Here is a 7,404-nt window from a genome sequence, read left to right as displayed (position 1 = left end):
TGATTACCCCACTTTCTTCATCTGTAAAATGGGGGTCATTAATAACACTGATCTCAGCTTGTAGTTATGAGGATTCAATGATTTCATGCATGGAAAGTGATTAGTGCAGTGCCTGGCACACTATTCAGTTGCAATAAATTGCACCTGCTGCTGTTATCATCATCATCATCATCATCATCATGATTTTTATTTCCGCAGAGTGATAGGATGTGGGAGCAGCATCTTCCCATGGGAGAGCTGTCCTCATCGGAATAGAAGTAATTTCTCTGGGCAGAAACAAAGGGCTTAGAAGGCCTTGTGGTGTGCATTCAGTCTGGAAATAAATTGACAGGCAGAGTGATTTGTCTATTTGACAGCCTGCTTCCTGCATCCAAAGGCACTATAGTTCCTTTACAGACTACTTACTTTTTCTTTTCTTGTCTTTCAATACATGGAAGACTGTATTTGACTAAGAAAAAAATATTCCCTGTCAAATATCAGGCTGTCAGACGCTCCCACTTACACCCCTTCTAAAGATTTGGGTTTTACTAGGGTAATTTCCATTCCTCTGTTGATCTGATAATTTTATAGAGCAAGAGTTATTTTGCAGAAGTTACCTTGCAGAATATGTATCTTTCTGCAAAGAATCAGTTGATTTTACCTTCATTCACTTAAATAAAGTAGAAAGGAGTTTTAAAATCTTGTATTTCTTTAACAGACCATAGTGTATGTAAAGGCATTTAGCTATTACTATGGACCTATGCCCTTGAGTTAATGACAGCATTAAAATAACAACAGCCATAAGTACAGCTAAGGACTTTGATTCCTTTTTATGTGTTGTTCTATGAATTTTACACTGACTGTTCCATTTAATCTTCATAACAATCTCATGAAGAAAATTATTATCCCTACTTTTCAAATGGTGAAATGAGCAAGAGATGGTTGAGTAATCTTTGCAGTGTCATGTAGCTAGTGAGTAATGGGGCCAGGACTCAGACAGTGTGTGCCAAGGACCTTTGTTTCATGATTAAGATGGTCACATTCCTTTTTCAAGGGTAATTAGGATTAAAAAGGAATTTTTAAATTATTAATGTATGTATGTATTTTTCATATGCAAATATGAATCTCTGATTTACCTCACATAAACACAAGTTTGTAAATTGCCAGAAACTTGGAAGATTTCTTTTAATTTATAATCTCCCCTTCTTTCATGTCATATAGGTATTTAGTTGCTGAGCAAGATGAGTTCCAAACCCCTTCAACAACTTGGAGACTCCTGTTCTCCCCTTTATAGGGAATGGCAATCCACAAAAGGAGACAGAGCAACATTTGGTGTATTTAGTGAAAACTTCCTTTTCGTATATATGGTTTTGAATATAAATATCTCTGGTCCAGGGTTTCCAATCACAGCACTGCTCCTGTGTGACCCAGGCAGCCCACTTAACCTTCCTGAACCACAGGCTCTCCATAAGTAAAAAGTGAGACAATAAAATAAATATCTCATAGATGAGTTGTAATAATTCAATGAGTATCTGTTTAAAGCCTCTGGCAAATTAATTTCCAGCTCTTTCTGTCCCAACAACAAGAAAGGACATTAACGCTCCTAGGAGCCTCTTCTCAAAGTTGTAGCTACTCCAAAGAAGCAAATAATAGGAATGTATAAAGGGAAGGATTATGTCAGCAAAACACTTTTTAAAATTCTTATGTGGTTAATGATGGTAGAAGAGAAACAAACATATATATAGAATTTTCTATGAGAATGGGCTATTGCTTTGGCTAAGACTCAATTACCCTGGTAAAACTGTCCTCTTTTCTTTTCGTAGACACATCCCACCCAAACTGCATTCTTGTCTAGCGTGGATCTGCACACTCACTGTTCCTACCAGCTCATGTTGCCAGAGGCTATTGCCATCGTCTGCTCACCAAAGCATAAGGAGTGAGTGTGACTCCTGCGGGGAGCCCGAGGGGAGCTTCGTCTGGGGCTGCTGGCTTCATGGGTATCCCCACACCAGGTTGTGGCACTTAGACTGACAGGCTCTAGGTGCCCTTGGGAAAAAGAAATGGGTGGCAGCCAGCTCCACATCCCTGAAGCTTTGCAGTCTTTTGCTTTTTAAGCTCCTTTCGGTGGTAGAGTGACTGGTTCTTTCTTCAGTTAATGTGACCTTGAAGCAGATAATATTTAAGAGAATGTTATCCTACTTTGTCTTTTTTTTTTTTTTCCCTTTTTGTCTTTTTTCGTGTCCGGCAACGGATCGCAACCTTCAGTGTCGCGCCCGTACCGGACTGGGACCGGCAACGGGATTGCAACCCTCAGTGCTGCACCTGCACCTCGCTCAGCCAGTGAGCGGGAACCGGTCTGTATGTGGGATCCAAACCCTCGGCGGGAGCGCCGCCGCACTCCCAAGCGGCGCACTGTAGCAGTGCGCCACCGGGCCGGCCCCCTACTTTGTCTTTTGAGATATGAGTTCTATTGTCTTATGTCCTATTGAAAGAAATTTTCCAGCCTTAGTTTAATTGCTTCCAAAACCTTTCTAGTTTTGGGAGACCATGATTACTGTAGAGTAGTTATGAGCATAGGAAATATATTGGAGTTCTGGCTGTGCCCTCAGGTGGTGTGTTTAGCAGGATACCTGACCACTGTGAGCCTCACATTCTTTATCTCTAATACAGTCATCCCTCCTTATCCATGGGGGATACCTTCCGAGATCCCTGGTGGATGCCTGAAATCACGGATATTATTGAACCTTATATATACTATGTTTTTTGATCTGATAACTGAGATAGCTATGAAGTGACTAACAGGCAGGTTAGTGTATACAGTGTGGATATGTGAACAAAGGGATGATTCACAGGGTGGAACAGGATGGCACAAGATATCATTACACTACTCAGAAAGGTGCACAGTTTAAAGTGTGAATTGTTTATTTCTGGAATTTTTCATTTAATATTTTCGGGCTGTGGTTGACCATGGGTCACTGAAGCTTGTGGAAGCAGAACTGCAGATAACCAGGGACTCCTGTACCTGCTCTCCATGGATTGATGTGAAGATGAAATTAGATGATAGTCTATGTGAAATGCTTAGCATAGTTAGTGCTGGGCACCACAGCAAGCTCAGTAAATATTTGCTGCTGCTATAAACAGTATTCATATTATTAGAAAAATTAGAATGATTGGTCCCAAGGAAGAGGCAGTGCTACCTCCAAGCGCCTGCAGGATTGTAAAGTGGAGGAGGTGGCTGAGATGTGGTGTGAGACCAAAGAGGAAAGGCCAAGGCCCCCCAGAGTATTCCCTCCTCCTGGTTTCTCTCCTCTATGCCAGTCCTCAAAAGATTGGTTAAAAAAATTACTGTGGGATTCCTAGTTTGTGGTTATTTTCTCCATTGCATTTGAGGAACATGTATGCTTGTGCCAATCAAAATAAAGCATCTGGAAACCCCAGTGATTCTTAATTTTTATATATCTTTTTTTCACCCTGAAATTTAGCACTGGCATCTTCAGGCTCACCAATGCTGGCATGCTTGAGGTTTCTGCTTGTAAGAAGAAGGGCTTTCATCCACACACCAAGGACCCCAGGCTGTTCAGTGTGAGTACATAGCTATGTTTGCAGGTGTTTATTTTTCACCATCCACCCCCACCTTTTTTTTAAGAAGAGAAATACTAGCATTCTAATATGGAATAAAACACTGTTCTGCTTAGGAGAAAATTCATTAATCTTTATACTTAATTTCTGATTTCTTCTTAATGTCATGTTATTTACAAGGAAATGTAGCAGAGTTGCTGATGCACAAAGCTTCCTTTCCATTACGTATTTGTGTGATACTTAAAGTTTTCTTCAGAGTCCAAGTAAGCAAACAGTTATTAGAAAAAATGGTATTAAATATATCATGAATTCTTTATGCTTGATATGGCCAAACATGTTTTTTCATAGCAAATCAATGAAAACTGTAACCACATTTCTTGATTAGTTTTGTATAGCCCAAAAGAAACATTATTTGACTACATCTTTTCTATTTGCTTGGAAGGTGTAACTTTAGAGAAACATTATTTTGAAGTTAGAATTTATTTTAAATGAAAATTACTTGGCAACCTCTATAAATATTTCTTGTTTTTCAGAATGAATAAGCATGGTTTATTTGTTCCAGTTGGAAATATTTTTTTTTTTTGTCCTTTTTAAGACTGGCTGCACCGCGCTCAGCCAGTGAGTGCTATGAGCGCACCGGTCATCCCTATATAGGATCCAAACCCACAGCGGGAGCGCGGGAGCGCTGCATTGCTCCCAGCGCTGCACTCTCTCGAGTGTGCCATGGGCTCGGCCCAGTTGGAAATATTTTTAAAATTAGGGAAATTTTTAAATTAGTGAATTCACACTCCCTTCCAAAAGGGAAGTATGTTTTAAGTGTTATAATGTAAAACCAATATTTTCTTTTCTAGATATGCAGACATGTGTTGGTAAAAGACATAAAAGTAGTTGTGTTGGACCTGAGGTGATATGTCCTGAATATAAACACCATCAACACCAGACACCTGCCCATGGACATGTGGTTGCTGGATTTTCTTAAGATGTTTCCAGAAATGACTGATATTTTATATTTATACATTTTAGATCAGAAAGTTTGATATTTATTGCTTTTGCATATTTTGAAGGTTTTTTTTTGGGGGGGTTGCTCTGTCTCGAGAGGTCACAAGGTGTTAAATCAATACCTATTAATGTACCCCAATACTATGACTATATAATAAATTGTGCTGCAAACAATGTGTCTGGTATTTATAGAGGTCTCCGTTTATGTTTTCAGAGCTTTAAATGTTTCTCTATTTTTTTTATTCACATAAAATGTAATTTCAAACAAGAAATTTTGAGTATAGGTAGCCTCCAAGGTAGGCTGTCTATTTCTGCAGCCTTTTCCTGTGATAGCAGGTGAGCAGCTTCCACATGTGAGAAGAAATACGGCTGCAGTCCACAGACACTGCGTTTTCAGTATCATCAAATCCCAGGCTCAGAGAGAGATGTCTGCAGTGAATCACAGTGTAGGATATCAGAACAACAGGCTTCTACTCAGGGATCAGGTGTCAGAGAGCCTGGGATAGCAGACAGTTCATTAATATGATTTAGGAGAAGCTCGAGAGAAGGATAAAAAAAGTCTCAGATAAACAGTATAAAGCCTGTTACTGTCAAAGTTAACAGAGGTGACAGGGAGAAGAAATGACACATAGGAAATAACTGGTAATTCTTAGCCAAAAAGAATAAATAAATAAATGGGAAAGATGACTTGTAATTAAAAGTATCTCTATATAAGTTAATGTGCAGAATGTAGGAATGAAATAAGTTTGAAACTGAATAGAGTGACATAAATACAATGTTACGGTATTAGTAAGGCTTGGAATGGCATTTGTGACTGGTCACCTAGATAATAAAAGCATCTATCTGGATCAAAAGACACAGGTTAAATAGACTGAATGGGAGACTTACGTACTCTGTTAGCAAGTTGAATTGGTAGAAAAAACCTGAGAATGGAAACATTATGGAGAAAATTTAGCTGCAAATATAATGAGGGGTGAATGGAAGTGGTGTTGTTGAATATTTGGAGAATATATACATATTCATGTGGACACTGAAGACAGATTTTCTAGGCACGATCTTCGTCTTGGCTGAGATTGCTCCCAGGCGGCTCGGGAAATCCTAAGCTGGCTGCCCTTCTCTTGATCAGCAGCATTCTCACCACCTGTTAGGCTCCTACCTTGCTCTAGTATAGCCTTCTTCTCTTTTCTTTCCAACTTATAAGTCTCCATCTTTAGCCATCTCTCCCAGGATCTTCAGCTTTTTCCTGACAGGGCCAAACTAATCCTATCTAACCTTCTTTCTTCCCATGTCTTATATGCCAGCCCCAGCTTTCCCAGATTTTGTTTCCCTCCTGACATTGTATCTGAGTCACCTGAACAACTCATGTTTGCATGTCCTAGCACACGCTTCTTAGTTCAATGATTTCTGTATTCCAAAGAAGGGTATTTCCTGTACTCTGTGCTTGGATGGGTTAACAATCCTCCCCTCTTGTCTCTTGTCCAGTATTGGTGTCATGCCACTCAAATTCTGTTCCAGTTCTCATTCATAAAGAACCCACTATGGGCACCTTAGTGGCGTATTTTTGTTTTATGACAACTAGTAACCTTGGAAAGTTCAGGTCTCAGACTTTAGAAGTCAGGCTTGGTTTGCCCTATGCAGGGGGACCTGAGTCTATGGCACCACTAGCTAAGGGCAGATTAATTCTGCAAGGGGGGCTCCACAGACAACCACTTTTCCCTGAATGGTGCTGTACTCTGTTTCTTCGAACTTAAGGACATTGTGATATTCTTGTACACTTGATTGAAGAAAAAGATTATGTAATTTACTCACGTAAAAATAACTGTCAGGACAAGGGATAGCTGAGAAATGAGTGACATCCTCTGTTGAATTCAAAGATACATTAATAGACCAGGAGTATGTAAACTGAGAGGTGTCTGATGAAAAAACTGGATATTGAATGGTGCCTAGAGATAGAAAGGATTTACTGAAAGCAAGAACATTTAGCTTTTTAGATTTCCAGAGAGAATAGGAGAAGCTGTGAGATGCAAAACCAGTTATGTCCCTTCTGAGTAGCAAATTAGAAGAGTACTCACTTTTTACTAAAAGGATATATCCCCTAAACCAGGGAGGCATTCTTGTCACTTTCTTTTTTAAAAATTTTTTGCAGGGGGAGTCAAAATCATAGGTCTGAGGTGAAGTTTGAAAGGTTGTTTTTTTGAAGGGCGTGTGGTTTTCTCATTGCCAAGTACAAACCCAAGTAAGCAGACTTCCCAGAAGAACCTTGTCACAGAGCCGGGCTCTTGCACACAGCAAACTAGTGACCTGACCTTGCCTGGCAGAATGAGTCCCTGAGGCTGTGTCTGAAAGGAGAACCAACAGAATTGCAGCCACACCACTGAGGAATGGACTGGGCAGGAAGTAGAACCCATGCAAGCCAGCCTGGAGGGCTGCGCAAGCACCCGTGTGTGCATGCGGCATGGCTGCCAGTGTTCTTAGTTGAGCTTCCTTTGGAAAATCTCATTCACAGAGGGCAGTGTAGCTTCCTTTTTAAAAGGTGAATCAGTACCAGAGCCCCATTTACCACTCCCTTACCTCCTAAGGCAAAGATAATTCTTCATTTCTTTTCAGATCTGTGTGTCTGTAGGAAAATGAACCAGTTCAGCCTGAGCTACCTTTGGTTTTTAATGCTTGTCTGTGTGTATGCAGTGCCTGGTATCTAGTATGTACCTGTGATGGGCTGAATTGTGTCACCCCAAAATTCATATGCTGAGATCCTTAACCTCCAGGACCTCAGAATGTGACTGTATGAGGAGATAGGGTCTTTAAAGAGGTAAGTAAGTTAAAATGAGGCCACTAGAGTGGGCCTTA

The 7,404-nt window shown here is 40.2% G+C and overlaps 1 long non-coding RNA gene across 1 annotated transcript; it reads left to right on the top strand.

Moving 5' to 3' along the window:
• Positions 1-1,335: 1,335 nt before the first annotated feature.
• LOC103583869 lies at positions 1,336-4,733 on the top strand. Its single transcript, XR_549906.1, has 3 exons — positions 1,336-1,915; positions 3,462-3,561; positions 4,410-4,733. It is a non-coding gene; the product is annotated as an uncharacterized LOC103583869 (long non-coding RNA).
• Positions 4,734-7,404: the final 2,671 nt, after the last annotated feature.

The sequence above is a fragment of the Galeopterus variegatus genome, unplaced genomic scaffold (assembly GCF_000696425.1).
Source record: "Galeopterus variegatus unplaced genomic scaffold, G_variegatus-3.0.2 Scaffold29597, whole genome shotgun sequence".
Taxonomy (NCBI): domain Eukaryota; kingdom Metazoa; phylum Chordata; class Mammalia; order Dermoptera; family Cynocephalidae; genus Galeopterus; species Galeopterus variegatus.
Note: the sequence above shows the minus strand (reverse complement) of the source record. Positions and strands in the feature narration are given on the sequence as shown.